The sequence below is a fragment of the Typopeltis vanoorti genome, chromosome 20 (assembly GCF_054136105.1).
Source record: "Typopeltis vanoorti isolate ZY-2024b chromosome 20, IOZ_Tvanoo_1.0, whole genome shotgun sequence".
Classification (NCBI taxonomy): domain Eukaryota; kingdom Metazoa; phylum Arthropoda; class Arachnida; order Uropygi; family Thelyphonidae; genus Typopeltis; species Typopeltis vanoorti.
Window position 1 is genome coordinate 104691666 of NC_143568.1, and position 17514 is coordinate 104709179.

General features: G+C 35.7%; 1 protein-coding gene across 2 annotated transcripts in view; it reads right to left on the reverse strand.

Annotated features, from left to right (window-relative positions):
• Positions 1–17514, reverse strand: part of Traf4 (TNF receptor associated factor 4) — a 203036-nt gene that overhangs the window by 97254 nt on the left and 88268 nt on the right. The window lies entirely within an intron of this gene.

Consider the following 17514-nt stretch of genomic DNA (forward strand, 5'->3'; position numbering starts at 1 on the left):
GATGCACGAGACAATTTACCTTGACATCCACGTCATCATAACTTGAAATATTCATTTCAAAGCCGTCCGTGCAGCTGGACTTGTAGTCGCCCAATGTTTTTAATGAGTGTTAACGAGATATCATCATCATCAGCTAACCTCCCTCAAATACTTCATGTTTACCCTTCTGCTTTGGTCAGTGTCACTCAAATTTCGTGTCGTATTACGGAAGTAGAATCCCTACCAGCCCACCCAAGTTATCCTTTCATGGGCAGAACTACAAAAAAGTGCACGCGAATGTGGGGGGGGGGGGGGAGTAGCAACATGAAATCGTATCCATTCAGGGCCAACGCATCGACTGGTACACTAACAAAACCAGCAGAGGGCGTGGATGTAGTTTTAATTATTAATTGCGCTCTTGTAACCTAATCTACTACATTAGCCAACAGTGTAAATATGCATGCAAACACAGAGCTATGGAAGTAGATAGGCGATATTTTAATTTTAATGAAAGCCTAAGCAGTGGCTTTGCGATCTTAATTAGGCGACAGACTGCACTGCTGACGTTATATGTGTGTGTGTGTGTGTGTGTGTGTGTCTTTTGTGTGTAATATTTTTTATTCTGCTATTTCTCCGTACGTCATAACTTGTTGTCCATTGCTCGTAAACAGGCAAAAGACAAACGGAAATATATCTGTAAAAATTCTTCAATAGGTGCAATTACGAATGTGTATTTATCGATTATAAGCACAATTTTGAGAAATAAACAAACTTTAACTGCTAAAAGCTTAAAAATATTAAAATTACGCACTTATCAGAATTTTTTTTTTAAAACGAAATCGTATTGAGCGCTAGATGGCAGCACGGCAGCTACAGAAGACACATTAAACACAACAGAAAACGAAATCAACAATTAAGTTTAAGATAAACAAATTCCACAGACTTTTGTCGTTCATGATTTTCGCTATTTATGTTATGTACAAAAACTGTGTTGTTCGCGCTGAGAGCATTAATAATCGCAATGCATGTTGTCTGCTGTGGTACGGTTTTCATGTCATCAATCACATACCTTCTACAAGGAGGGGGGGGGGGGACGAGTTCGAACTAGAGCTCACATACTACCGCATAATTGCGCGTGGCTGAAGCACACAACTGTCAGCAATTCCAGGAATGTGCCGGCACCCCCATACTCTGTCCTATTAATGGGCACATAGCCTGACTCGGTTTCTGCAGTCACCTGAAACTCAGACATATCGCAGCAGTTCTAGCAATCCAATACGGGAAGAGGCAGCTGATGACATGGGTTGAACGATCTGTAAGGTATGCGATGGGCAGGTGATGGAGGTCTCCCCCCAAATACTAGGGGAATTATTAGATGATCGGGCGACTGGTTTGCGACACAATCCACAATAGTTCTCAACTTCACAAAATACCCTTCCATCTTCCGCTAGAGGTTTAAAACTTATAACGAATCATCCTGATGGACAGATAATAATAATAATAATAATAATAATAATAATAATAATAATTTTGTTATATATTAGCGTCCTGAAAAATTAAACACATATAAAGCAAGAAATCAAAGGAGAACCTTCTGAAAACAGTAAATACAGACACGCAAAATTAAAGAAACAAATGGAAAATAGAAAAATGCTATAAAATTTTTAACATTTTGAAAGAGACAGATATTTATAACGTTCCTGGTGTATATATATATATATATATATCTGTTAAGGTTTAGGACTACGAGATGGCAGCACTTATCTGCCATAATCTCTTCCCGAAAGCCTTCATTCATCAAGAGTTTGAGCACACTATCAGCGATGGCTGAAGAAGGGAGCCTGGCTGTCAACCCATCTTCAAAAGTTACTAAAACCAACTCAATCCTTTCAGTAATCCTATGTTAAAGTTTACTTTCTTTTAATTAATAAATGTTATAAATGCTTGTTAAGGCTGTTCTTTTTTTTTTCCTTCCCCCCCCCACTTCCTGCTAATTTCATGAATCGGATCGACATTTTTCAAGCGGGAGCTCACAAGTCTGATGGATGGCTCAGCCTTAAAATGCACAGTTTTCAGAGTATATTCGATACGTTCGTACGACGCGAACTAAATAAGTCTCATAGCATTTAATACACATCATTTGTCATCTATGATGGAATAGTTAAAGATTGTAAATTCTTGCTTTCTCTGCTCTTGAAAATCAAATATAGAATAAATCAAATGGTGACGAAATATCACTAGTAGCCAAAATGCCATACTAGCGTCTGTTTGTTAACCGACGAACTATATTTAGTCATTTTTTTTCTTTTAATGCATTTTAGCTACTCTATTCTAATATCAAATATATTAGTAAATCTTATTAATTAAAAAAAAAATCTTTAGCTCAAATATTGTACGGCCACAGTTCATAGAACCGGGGATGGCAATGTGCCAAGAAGTCAATTCATGCTGAAGGGGAGAAATAAATAAATGATGTACGAATTGGTCACCAACACACGAAATCACGCGCTTTATACGTAACTGTTATACAAGCAAAATAGTTACCACTTTAAAAACTACAATGGTCATAAAAGAAAAAGTTAATTTTCCGACGCGTAATAATAAACACTCATCCCACGATACGCATTGATTACCCTAATATCGGAATGGATTCTCCTTCTTTTGACATGCGCAGAAGTGTCGAAGGGTCTTGAAGTTGTGGGCGTAGAGTATCTCAAAAATCTCAAATATTTTACGATATTTTTCAGTATATTATTTCAATGCGAAAACACAATCGAGAATGGCCTTGATTGAAAAGAGAAATAAATGTAAATTAAATTATATATAAATTCGACATAAATTATAATTTTAAATGAATAATAAAAAAGTGGATGGATTGGATCAGGTTAAGATTGGATTGCTTGAAATGCAGCTATGAAGGCGGTCTATGTGTATCTGTTAATTGTGTGTGTGTGTGTGTGTGTGTGTGTGTGTGTGTGTGTGTGTGTGTGTGTGTGTGTGTGTGTGTGTGTGTGTGTGTGTGTGTGTGTGTGTGTGTGTGTGTGTGTGTGTGTGTCAGCTCACTTCATCTTTTTTTTTTTTTTTTTTTTGCTGGCATGCCTCATAAACTGAAACATTATCCCTCCAGGAAACTGAGGTTTTTCTTTCCCTCATACAGGCAAAGTGGTCAGGAGAACACACGCAATTTACAAATAACGCATGCTTATAGGCACAGGACTAACTACTTTATCCTGGAATCACGGGTATGAAATTACACGATATCTCGGATGATTATGGGCGCTTATAGGCCCGTTAAAAACCAAAGAAGAAACTAGTCTGTAGCCCAATGATAGTCTTCAGGAAGCTCTACAAAACGAACCCCGTAGAAGCTGAGGGTGATCTGATCATAAAAGATGTTAATCAAAGCTAAGCAAAAGAGAAAGCGCCCAACAGAAAGGATAGTCTAAGAAGCAGAAGCAAAATACAATGATCATAATGCTACTTATCATTATTTCTCACAAAAAAAAAAAATCTTCTTGGGATTACTCAACTCCCAGCCTTTCTTGACATAAACCTATTACAAACATCGCTGCCTCAGCATCCAAGAAATTAATTCAAGCCATAGTTTACCTCTGAACATCTGTCAACTCCATAGAAATCACAAATGCGTCCAATAAATGAATACTGTTCTTACCATTTGTACCGGTCATCCTAAGAACTCCCTAAAAATACTTTAATCCCATCCTTATTAACAAGATTTTTCTTTTTTCGTAAGTGTTCTGTCTATTTGCAGTACTGTAAGTTGCGATAATACAATTTGTTCGTTTGTAGCAATTTCTGGATAACTTTGAATTGTCGAAACTGGCGGCATTGGGTCATCTTGCATTCCTGTCGCATACAAGAGAAATAATGTAGATGTGAAAACCATAAAAATAAAGTCGAACAAACAGAACCAATAAAAAAATTCCCCAAAATATTTGTCAACTTTTCCTTATTTAAATCTTTCAAGTCCTTGACGCGTTTTTCCTATTTTGCTTTACATAAATTCAATCACTATTTGAAAATGAATAAAATGCCAATAAAAAGTCAAAATAACCTCGTTCGCAGTCTTCTTCACTACGTTTGCACGTCTGAGTGATTATAATTTGAAGACCTAATTTAGGAGCTAATGCGTAGCACCTTAAATCGAGTTTAGGTGATTAAAAAAACTACTAAAAACAATGTCTACAAGGTATACAAAATCATGTTAAAAACTACTAAAAACAATGTCTACAAAATTATGTTCTTTTAAACTAGATAGTAAATTTCCTTTCCGTAACTTACTATGCTTTGTAATGGAAGTCGCCTGAGCATGCGCGGAAGCTCTAAAATCGTATTTTGTATTAGCTTTGATATGGTTGGCTAGTTTGTGAATACGACTGTAATAGGCCATCAGCAGTCACGTGGGTGGACGACAGTTACAATGATTTGCGTCTATTACACCTTGCAAGAACGAAAACGCTAATTTAACGATTCACGCATGAAATCTGTAATCGGATTGCAGTCATTTTCGTCTACTTTTAGCACGTGTAAGCATCTGAATTCGATGTCATTTTGCATTTCCACCGGAAAAGCGTTAAAGACGTTCTAACTTCCGGAATTATCGAACTGTGAGGATAACGTCTGTCTCTAACGATGGCATTTAGATTAAGTATTTTAATCATTAGGATGTGATGAGTCTCTTTGCTATCACCTTTAATGGTCTGAACACAAATCAATCGGTGTGATTACTGGTGCATATCGAACCCAGAAAATTACCATTACTGGAATGGCCAATTCTCTCAAGAATACTCACACACACACACACACACACACAGAGAGAGAGTATTCTTGAACACTGGCGTGTACAATAGGCCTTTAAACGGCAGGGTAGGGATTAAAGATAGTCTAAAGAATCGAAGCCCTAGATCTTCGAGTTAATATTGAGAACCTAGATCGAGGGACAAGCATATTGGAATCCTGAAATAGGAAAGTATCTCTGGCGAATAATCATGGAATTGGATCTGACGGCTGTGTTCATAAGGACCACTATCTTCCAGTATAATAAATAACCAACTTTACCCTACTGATCTGGGGTGTGTGGACTTTTTATTATTCCAAGCGAGTCGCCAACTGGAGGAACTTCATTGTCTTTTTTTTTTTTTTTCCAGAAAGATTCTAGAGGTAGTCAATCTTCAGAAGTCGCAAATAGGGTTTTTCTTGACTCTTAGGTTTTTAATCCTGCATCTGAAACAAATCGACCGTCGAATTCACACTAACACTATATACCATACCCTCGTTAGGGTTTAGGATCACAAGATGGCGAGCTTGTCTGTTGTATACTTTCTGTTTTGATTCATTGGGAGATTCGAGCTCACTATCAGAGATGGCTGTTATATCATATACTCTTACACTATATACCATACCCTCGTTAGGGTTTAGGATCACAAGATGGCGAGCTTGTCTGTTGTATACTTTCTGTTTTGATTCATTGGTAGATTCGAGCTCACTATCAGAGATGGCTGTTATGCCATATACTCTTACACTATATACCATATCCTCGTTAGGGTTTAGGATCACAAGATGGCGAGCTTGTTTGTTGTATACTTTCTGTTTTGATTCATTGGTAGATTCGAGCTCACTATCAGAGATGGCTGTTATACCATATACTCTTACACTATTTACCATATCCTCGTTAGGGTTTAGGATCACAAGATGGCGAGCTTGTCTGTTGTATACTTTCTGTTTTGATTCATTGGTAGATTCGAGCTCACTATCAGAGATGCTGTTATACCATATACTCTTACGCTATATACCATACCCTCGTTAGGGTTTAGGATCGCAAGATGGCGGCGGTTGTCTGTTGTATACTTTCTGTTTTGATTCATTGGTAGATTCGAGCTCACTATCAGAGATAGCTGTTATACCATATACTCTTACACTATATACTATACCCTCGTTAGGGTTGAAAGGATTTATTTATTTTAAACGAGGAGATCCAAAGGTCGTTTCACTAACGATATAAAATTAAATGGAACTTAAGTCTTGTATTATTTTTACCACCACTTCTTAGGAGAAGAATTGGTTTAAAAATATTCCCATTCAACTAGTAATATGGACGTAATTTATACCCTTATAGAGGGTATAAATACTGCAGTGAAAAGCGGACACCCACTGCAGTATTTATATTAAAACTGCAATACTTATATTCAAACATAAGTGATCTAGACACTCAAACACAGTGTCTAGATCACTGTGAAAACGCAGGGATCTAGACACTTGTGCGAACACATTGGTCCAGCAGTAGTGGAACATGTGCAAGCACTGGACATTCCGAAGGTGAAATGATATTGCATAATCATGTTCCAAAACACGTTATTACCAACAATAGTCTTCTTTGAATGGCTTGCCAATTATCCGGAGAGCTGCAGTTGTTTTAAAAGACAGAATTCTGAAATCGAAAGAAGGAAGTGCTAGTCTTCAACCTGTCACGTTCGTACAATTCTTTCCATTCTAGTTCACTCTGACAATAGTTTTTATCTTGTCTCATCGTCTTCCGGAAAAAGTGGGTTGAGGACGCTTTATGACTAGTGCTACTGTCCCAAGGACAGGTTTAGCGTGGGAAAAATTACATCAAGAAATTCCTTTGTAGGAAATCCTTGTCATAAATACACATCGCTTTTCGTGATGGTTCCAAATGCGAGATCCGTTTTGTCTTCAATGTATGACGTCACAGCCTCCAGTAATGAGATGTCATCGGAGATGCTGTTTCATTATATAAATGCAATATTGGTGTCCTAAATATGAACTAGGACAACATCGTCTATCTGTTGTAACATGACTCTCGCCAGGGTCACAAAGGAATTAGAAAACAAGGTTGCTTCACCGATGACCTGACAACTTTCTTCTACACTTGTGACACAAAAATATCATGACAACATCGAAGATGTTGTCATGTTTTGTTCGAACCTCCTTTACTGACGTGATTTGTAATTTACTGAAAATAGAAGTTTTTTCCTCTGTCAATAACTTTCTCTTTTTTAGTGGGTGGTATCCCTTAAAGAAAAAAAAAAAAAAAGATATTTAAGTCTGCAGGATATCATTCACTTTGTTCCTCTTTGAGTGTGCTCTCCACGAATGACCTCCTGATTCAAACACCTTCCATCGAAGGACATCTGGGGGTACACGTGATAGGTAGCAGCAGCTGTAGGGATCATCGCCCAACTGGCGGTGTGTTTGTCAACACGAGGCACGCGCCAAATGCTGAAGCGTTTGGCTTGGTCAACAAGGCAAAACGACAGAAACACAGGTTCCATCGAAAACTTCGTTTCCTGGACAAAGATGGCTGCTAATGAAAATCGGCTTGTAAAGTTGGCTGCAGAGTACCCCCTAATGTATGCTAAATATAAATAATTATTAATAGCAAGCTTCTGGATTATTTCAGGTTTGTATTAAGTAATCAAATGTATTCATTTCGTTACATCAACATTCCTTTGCACAAATCACCCGAATTACTACGGAAGAAAGACACACTTGAGACAATAGATAGACCGTCTTAAAAGGGTGAATAAGAGTCAAAAGCCTGGTAGTTTACCGCTCCTTAAACAAGCCTACTAACGACTTTACTACTTAATTGAAAAGAGTTGTGTTAAACACTTAATTATCCACAACACGGTAAATGGCTACCTTTACAATGGAAACCATAGCAACTGCTATGGCGTCGTTCATAATAGGTAAATACCGGGCGTCGTTAACATTAGCTATTTGCAATGTCCTTCATAATTCTGAATTACTGTATCGATGTTAGCACTGGAAATAGCTGAAGGGTGAATGTAGTAGCTACATTTGCAGATGAGTCTCTTAGGATTTGAATTGCTGTAATTTAGACAATAAACGGCTCATTTATTTAAGGAAGCTGTTTTGATAGAATGGAATACTGACTGAAAATGACGTAAAAGAATTCTTTTGTTGCACGTCGTCTGCACTTATATGCAGGCTTCGACTAACAAAAGAGAATTCTTTTTTGCTGTCATGCACGAATGCCTTGTTCAAGTTACTTCTGACTTGTAAATATTCCCATATGGTTTTGCCAAGAGAAGAATTCTTTCTTATTCATCACAAGCCCTTTCCAATATTTTTTATACATCCCCCCCCCCGTAGTATGAAAACTTATTTCTTGAAAACGCCCACGGAGAGGCAATCACATACAATGGCGACTGAATCTGAATATATTTAAGAATTTCCGCGAAGTACATCGAGGTCTCAGGCTACGTAGTGACACAGCATCGAAAAACATCAGCAACTGTTTAGAATAAGAATCGATTCTGAATAACTTTTCAGATTTTATTTTATATTTCATAAAGCTAATTAAAAATCTGTTCGTATTTATATTTTATATTTCAAAAAGCTAATTAAAAATCTGTTCATATTTATATTTTATATTTCAGAAAGCTAATTAAAAATCTGTTCATATTTATATATCTATCTCTATCAACGAATTATGTTAAACATAATTTGCTAGTAACTAGTAACATTACTGGCTTAACGGGTGAAGCAAAAGCTTTTCATATTCCCGGCTATCTTAACAGAGACTGTGAGTAGAAAGAGTTTATGAGCTATATTGCTCGCCCTGATTGGGCTAGGAGATTAATCCTCAGTGAGGGGGTTTAGGATGGCTTTAGGTCTTTTGTGCTTAGAATAGTCCGTTGCATCATAGTCAGCGGCCAGTTGGATCAGTCTGTTAGGATGCACAGTTGCCTTTGAAAAGAATTTGGTTGCTATAGTCCTCATGAAGGTGTAAATATAGGGGACCTCCGTGTCGCGGTGCAGTTGGACAGTTCGGATGAACCATGGAGCGCCCAGGATCATTCTAAGACACTTGTTCTGAATGCGTTGTAATTTAATGATATTTGAGTTTGAAGTATGGCTCCAGGCCGGTGAGGCATAAGTGAGTATTGGACGAATCATCAGTTTGTATATGAGAAGTTTGATTCTGGTGCTCAGTTTACTGTTTCTGTTTATTAGCAGATAGAGCTGGGCTATGGTTTTGGATGTGTTTGCACAGAGAGTCTTGATATGGGAGTTGAAAGTCAGTTTACTGTCCATTACTACACCAAGGTACTTGATCTCTGTTTTCCACTGAATTTTTGTGTTAAAGAGGAGAATATCTTCTTTGGGAATCTTCTTTGGGAAGCACTGATCTTCTAGAGAATAAGACGGCTCGCTCTTCTGAGAAGAATCTTCTAAAGATTAAGACGGCTACGCTCTTCTGAGGAGAACATAATTTGCGTTCTTCCTTACCAGTAATACAAAACTTATATTAATAATTAAAAGGCTTAGCTATAAATTTGTTATTTAAATCAAAATTTAAAAAATATTTATTTTTTAGAAATTGATTATTCTTTAATATATGAATTACATTATTATTTTATACAAAATATATAATTTTATGGCACGTAATTTTCTGAAATATTCTTTATCTCAATTAATCATTTTACGTTTGGATCTTAATGAAGCCAGCTATGTTATATAATAATACTTCATCATCATCGTCATCACCATGCATATCAAGAATTTAGGCCTAGCGTGGCCCCTGTTCCAGCCTCAGAAGTCATCGTTGAATCGTTTAAGAGGACGTCCTGGTTTTCTTTTTCCTAATGGTTTATAATTTAAAACTTGTTTTGGTAATCTTTCTGTTTTCATTCTTTGAACGTGTTCCATCCATTTATGTTTATATTTTTTAATTTTTTCAATTACTGGTTCTTGGTTTAGTTCTTTCATAATATCTTCGTTTCTTTTGTGATCAAATAGGGTATACTTTTCAGTTTTTCTCATAAACTTCATTTCTGCTGTTGTTAATCTTTGTCTTTTTGTTTTATTGTCCAGATTTCGCTTCCATACATTAAGACTGGTGGGGCTAATGTATTGTATACTTTTAGCCTGGTTTGTTTTTGAACTAGGTTAGGTTTAAATATAGTTAATTACACCTGTTATTTATTAAATATTTTGCAATTTTTACGTTTATATTTTTTTCATTTTCATATGTGATTGTACATCCTAGGTAGTTAAATGAATTCACCTGTTCTAAGTTATCTTGTTACTATTTTAGTTCTTGCTGGATCTTGTCCTTTAAAGGCCATAGCTTTTGATTTTTCTGTTGAGATTATCATACCATAATCTTTGGCTATCATATTTAGATCTAAAATAGCTTTCTGTAAGTTATCTTCAGAATTTGTAATTATTATTTGGTCGTCGGCAAAGAGGAGAGTGTTTAAGTTCACAGTAGGAGAAAGTTTAATACCTTGATGGGAATTTTTATTCCAATCTATTATTATTTCATTTAGGTAAATATTAAAAAGAGTTGCTGAGAGGGGACATCCCTGTCGGACCCCTTGGTTTATCTCTCTTTCGTATATGATAGCTCATGATTTAATCTTATTTGTATTTGATTATTTTCATATATACTTGTGATAGCTTTTAGGATATTATTTGGTATTTGTCTTTCTTTTAATATGTTAAATAAAATGCTTCTTTTAACTTTGTCAAATGCTTTTTCAAAGTCAATAAATGCAATATGTGTTTCTAAATTATATTCTCTTCTTTTCTCTATTATTAATTTTAGGCAAAAGGCTGAGTCTATACATGATCGTCCTTTTCTAAATCCATTCTGTACCTCTAGAATAAAGTTTTCGGAATATTTCATTAGTTTGTTATTTAAGATTGTGCTATATATTTTGTAACAGGAATTTAGTATACTGATACTTCTATAGTTTTTAGGGTCATCTCTATTACCTTTTTTTTAAATATAGGAATCACAATTTTTTTTTTCATTCTATTGGGGGGGGGTTACCAGTTGTATAAATTTTATTTAAACATAATAAGAGTCTTTCTTTTAATCTTGTTCCTGCATATTTATATAGTTCTGAACGTAGTTTATCTTCTCCAGGTGATTTTCCGTTTCTTGTTTCTTTCAGGCTGATTTCTAATTTTCTTTAGTTATTTCCTTTTCATTTTCGTTAATTGTTTGCCAGTTGTCTTTTTTAAAATATTTGTCTGTCCACAGTTCTGTGTAGTAATTTAGAAATTCTTCTAATTTCAATTCGGTGTTTAATTTTATGTTTTCTTTAGTATCTGCATTTAAGTGTTTCAAAATTTTATATACATCGGATTTTATTTTATATAAATCATGTTCTAAATTAGAAACAAATTTGTTCCATGATTCTCTGTCTTTTTCTGACCTCTCTTCAGCTATGGTTCTTATTCTTTTATATTCTATTTCATCTTCTAATCTTTTACTGCTTAGCCATTTGTGATAGGCTTCTTTTTGATTATTTCTTTGATTCCCAGATCTTCAGTTTTTTCCTTTTATTGAATTTTTTGGTCTTTCCTAAGCTTTCATTTGCTGCTGCATTTACTATCGTTTTTATATTAAGCCATTCTATTTCTATTTCTTCGTTTTGTTTTATTTTATCTAGATATTGGTTAATTCTTTGTTCATATAGCCATTGTACATTTGTGTCATATAATAATCTAGTTTTATATAATAATACTTGATAATTATTATTTTGGTATTTATAAACGGATCTCGTTAGCATCAATCACCTCTAAACCCAAACTCTCTCAATGTAATTAAGATAAAAAAAATACACTTGTAATAATTATAGGAAGAAAACTGCACTCCATAAACGTAATCTGTAAATACAGATATTTCTAGCGATCATGCGCAGTAGTGAGCCCAACTGTTTGTGTTGAGCTACTCCAAACGTACCAATTGTAGGTTCAGACCGCCCCTACTTCCATACTATCCGTAATTTCCCTTATGCCTTTGAAGGGGGGGGGGGTTAGTCTTTCACGCGAAGTGGATATTAAACTCTTAATAAAGACAATATTTTAACCTTGAATATACGTTTATTATTATTATATGAAAATACAGCCAGCAAATAACATGTACAAGTAGAAAGTGGAAATTAATTTGGATAAGTGTTTAGGCAACTAAGGACTTTATCCAGGAGTGATTTTCAATCCATGTGACTAAAGTGTTGCTCTTTTTTTAAGTAAAGCGACTCTAAAAATTAGGACGATCTCCGGACCACTCCATAGTGGTCGAAAGACCGTCCAACTCAGCGTTGGCTCCACTCGGTGATGCCCCCCCCCCCCCACCACCGAGCAGAACCGCTCATATTCCAGGGAAAAGCATCCACCGACAAAGCCCCTCAGCGGGCCGTGCCGGAGACTCAAAATATGCACTTCCACGCAAAACCTCTCGAAATCTAAGCTCTCCCCCTTCACCGGGAGCGGAATTCCGGAAGAAACCTGAGAGAGCAAAACTCTCGAAACTCTGCGTCCATTTAGTCGCCTCTTACGACACGCATGGATTTACGTCGGCGTTATTCTTATCCCGGCAACCACACGGGTAGATCAATGTGACTAAAGTGTTGCTTATGGCTGCAGTAAACAGTAATACGTCAATAAATTAACGTGTATTTATTGATGGAACGATGCTGAAAATATTGAGATTAGAATAAATAATTATTGAATAAATAATTATTATGATATTAAAAAGGAGGATATTATAGATCCATCTATATTTTATAGTCAAATATATATATAAAGAAGAATTTATTTAAGCACTAATAAAAGGCAAATATACGGGTAACTCAGATGGCGAAGGTCACAAGCTCCCTGATAAATGTCGAGACTTATTTTTATAGTTGGTTATAAAATATGGATGGATCCATAATATACTCTGTTTTAATATAAATTTTTGCCAAACCGAAGCATTTTGGTTCTATATTTTAGTAACTATTAAAAATCATTATAGACATTTCATTTTCTATCCTGACGCCCCCCCCCCTCTGGAATAGTTTTTTGAGGAAAAACAAAGAAATGTAAATCACGTGCACGACATACGCAACAAGGGAACTCAAAATATCGCTTACCTTGCTGAAAAGCTGACGCTATCACTTCTACCGTAAAACTTTGCTATCACGGATTGTACGGCCCAGCGACTGTGCGGACGCTTCGTATGTTGTGTGTGTGTATGCATGTCGCCTAAGCACACTAGATTCTCCCGCCACGTTCAAGCCAGCTGCAAAATGTCACGTGACTCGCTAAATGCTTGATTTCCTTTAGATGACTGGCGCGTGGCACGCGTCTTTGGAAAAGTACAATACTGTGAACAGCATAGCGTCTGCCATCTGCGAGGCTTCAAAGACTTTCTTTTTTTTTTTTATCTCTCTCTCTCGCTCTGCACCCTCCTGGCGCGTGCGACACATGGTTCGTTTTGCATGCAGGTGGTCTACCAAACGAGGTGGTTGCCGCTTCAAAAGAAGGATGGAGAGCAGCGGGCAAGGAAGTGGATTTATTGTGACTAAAATGATAACTCAAAGCTGCCAAGTACTTCGCCAACTGGACCTCATCTTATAAACCACTTTATTTTATTTTTATTTATTTTTTTGATTTGGGTTTTAAGATTCTTCTTATTTTCGGAGAACAGCATGCACTGCTTGTTATGATTGAAGCCCGGCTGGATATTTCCGACAATAGCAGACGATAGACACGTGGCGCCACCTGTAAACTACAATAGGATATCTTCTACAACTGGTGCAATTTTAAACTAAAAATGTGTAGTAACATTCTTACGAATAGGATTCGAAACAGAATAACGTCGAATTTATTATAATTTTTAATTTTAGTATCATAAGTATAGTGTCATACAGATTATAGACGGTTAAAATTTTATTAAGAATTAAAAATAATTATGATTACAATGAATACGAGGTTATTTATTATTTTATGCATCTATTTGTCGTCGTCTGAACAAATTTAGGTATAGGCTTTTTTCTATGATCTGCTGATCGTGAAAGAGTCATCTGTTCATCCTCTCCCTCTTCTAAAACCACACTGTTCTTCTTCTAAATAATTTCCTATGTATTTAATTAGTCTATTCTTCAAGATGTTTGCATATAATTTAGATGCAGTTATTAAAAGAGTAATGCCTCTGTAATTTCCACATTTGTCTTTGGGACCTTTTTTCTTGTGAATATTTATTACTGCTCTAGTTTTACATTCTTTTGGTATTTCCAAATATTGTTGAAGAGTTCAAGTAGGTTTCCTTTTAAGCTATTGTTTGCATATTTAAGGAGCTCAACACATATTCCTTCCACGCCAGGATTTTATCTATTTCTTGATTTTTTAAATTATTTTTCTAATTCATCCATTATTATTTCTTCTGTACTTTCCTGTATTATCGTATAATATTTAATAAGAAATACATCTGTTTGTATTTCTTTTAAATATAATACAATAATAATCATATAAATATGACTATGAATCAAGTGCAAAAAAAAAAAAAAAGCCATAAAAAGGGGTTTCATGCTGTTGCTGAAGTTATTCTTCATTTTTATCTGAATTTTTAAATTTAGATCACATTTGATAACTTGATGAGATAAAAATATTTATAATTTTAATTTTTATTAATTTTATAATTTTAATATTTTTAAAATTGGCCACCGAAGATGGAATTTCAATTTTAACAACTGTCAATAGTTCATCGAAATTACCCCTTTGACTTGAAATCCTGCCGATAGTTTGGCTGACGATATTGCAATTTATTCTTCCTCATTGGCCAACCATGCATTGCATAATAAACAACCAATTCATAATCTCTCTTTTCACGACCATCGAAATGTATAAAAACATCAGCAGCAATGCGCCAATATCCATATAGCTAATTGCAATAACACTAGTCCTTGGCGCACGCGTATTGCGTTAAAATATCGCATCTCACATATACAAACATATATTTGTTAAAACAGAACATTTTGAAATTGTAGAGGGCGCACGGCACTAAAAGCGAAATCTACTGTTGCTATGGAAACATTATATTGGATTACATTGCATTATATTTAATGATCTAAACGAGACAGTATTCTTTCATTTATTGGAGAACTTAATAAAAGTTTACACAAAACTATCGAAGAATCAATACAGGAAAAATAATAAGTGACTCAAATGAATGCTCAAAACGATTACTTTTGCCATAGTTTAAATGTTAGAGCAGAAGTATCGTATTTTATTTTCTGAAACAATTCAGACATCTAGAAATGATAGTTTATTTGATCTAATTGAATTAATGGCAAAACGAGATGTCGCACTACCTGAACATCAAAATTTAAAAGAAAAATAATAAAAGAACTGATCACTATCGTTTCGTATAAAAAAGTAGCGATAAATTAAAATTGAAAGTGGACCATTTAAACGAGCGAGATGCGTCAAGTATGACAGGTGAGTTTAAAAAATATAATTGTACACAAGTAATCGATTTTTTTTTCTAAAAAAATAAAGAATAATTGAATAAATTTATTATTCTCTAAACGTATGTGCAGGTTCCAATTCTATTTATCTCCTGAGCAATAAATACTTTTTATTTTCTTTTATTTGCACTTTTCTTCTTTAATTTTCTTTGTTATTCTACCAGAGTAACCTCCTTCAGCTTTTGCCGATGTCATCGTTTCTTTATTTCGAAGAACGTTGTTTTGATCACAGTCCGATGTCAGACGCCCGTAATGCGATTGTGTTTTTCCTCCACGATTCCGACATGTTTTCTTTTCGGCCGCTGCTTTCTTTCTTACACTGCAAGACTGTCTAAGCACGTGACCAATTCTTTTCCAAATACGAACACTCATAATTGGCCGTTCGTTGCAGAGCGAATTTCTCTCTTCGTGGCCTTTTTTTTTTTTATTCTTTGTATTAAAATACTGTTGACCATATAAAGGTGTTTGCAACACAACATTCAACTAAATGCGCAAAGATTTTTTACTTCTTTGCCTGATTCTATTGCACTTTCATTGAACAATTGATTACATTATATTCCCTTTTATTATATTTTAGTTTATAACATAACGTAACACAGCAATTTATAATTATTTATCATTTTTAAAATTCTATTATAACACACAACTTTATAAAATTGCTGTGTTGCATTTTGTAATGACATAACAAAGAAATAATAAAGGTTATATAATAAAAATTAAAATAATATAATTAAGTGCCATATTGCAGTATTATGTTATTTTATATTTTATTATTTTATTTATAACATTTACTTTTATTATATTTTATAATTATTATAATAATAACGGAACCTTGCAATTTCTGTTATTATTGAAAATACATTTGGGCTACCAATTAAAACCGGAGTGCCACAGGCCGGCCAACAGTTAAGGCACGGGCTCGAACCTGTCAGTGAGGAGGCTACCCGGTGCATAATCCCGCTGCCACATACTCTGCCAGGTTGTGCCTCGAGAGGTAGTCCAATTAGTGGTATGGCGGCGGGGGGGAAGTGCTTTCTCTCTGTATGAAAGTCATGTCCAAGAGTCTTTCTTCCCTCGCTGTACGTCCCCACTATCTTCTTCCATTTAATCAAACCTATGAAGACTCTCGCAAACAATAACAGTGACAAAGCGACAAAAGCGAATCTCCCTCATAAACTAATCCTCAAAAAAGTCATTCACAACCAGCCACAACATACAAACCATTCCAGAACTAAAACTCACTTTCACATCCACTTTATCAACATCCGTGGCATTAACACAAACATTAATGACGTCCACCATCACTTGTAGTCTTCCAAACCAGACATCTTATTTCTGACAGAAACCCAGACTGCAGCTACATCTACTACCGTCCACTTCCAGTGCCCAAACTACGCACTTCATGATTCTTTTCACCACAAGGGTGGCACCTGTACTTTTGTGAAATCTGACATAGCCTTCCAAAGAATGGCTAATTTAGAATCCCCTACTTTTGACCTTCTCTGCCTCAAGATTTCCTTGCCCCCATTGAGTAACGTTTATTTGTTTTATTTACTGGTCTCCAAACACTAATAACAACTCAAATCTTTTACATTCCTTTCCATGAAACTTGACCACCTGAAATTCATCTATCCAAATAGTTAGGTCATCTGCCTGGGCGATGTCAACATCCACAATTCCAACTGGCTCTCTACTTCAACACCCCTAAGTAGTGACCTACCACAAATGGAACACCTACCACGCAAATCCCTGATAACCACCCTCTTCACTCTGCAAATATTCTGGATCTCTTTGTAACCAGTTCTCCTTCCAGAAATACCATAGAGGTCACCACTCCTCTTGGCAACTCTATCCATAATCTCATGTAAGTCTTCTCTCTCACAGAACACCCCAACTCCAACCATTCCCAGCCTCATATCCTCTGGCACTACAATGGAGCCTATTGGGATAATCTCCAGAATTTCTACTTCTCCTTCACTTGGTCTCATTATTGCTAACACCCAACTGACCCTAACACCTGCTGTTACTCTGAACATGTCACAGAAGTTATTCTCACTGGTATGAAGGCTTTCATCCCTCATTAAACCCATAATCCACACCCACTTTCCAAGCCTTGGCTCAACCAAAAATGTGTCAAAGCAGTCAAAGAAAAAATTCAGTTTACCCGTATGTGACTCACATCAAGAAATCCATCTTCATGCTCTGCCTATACCAAAACATGCAA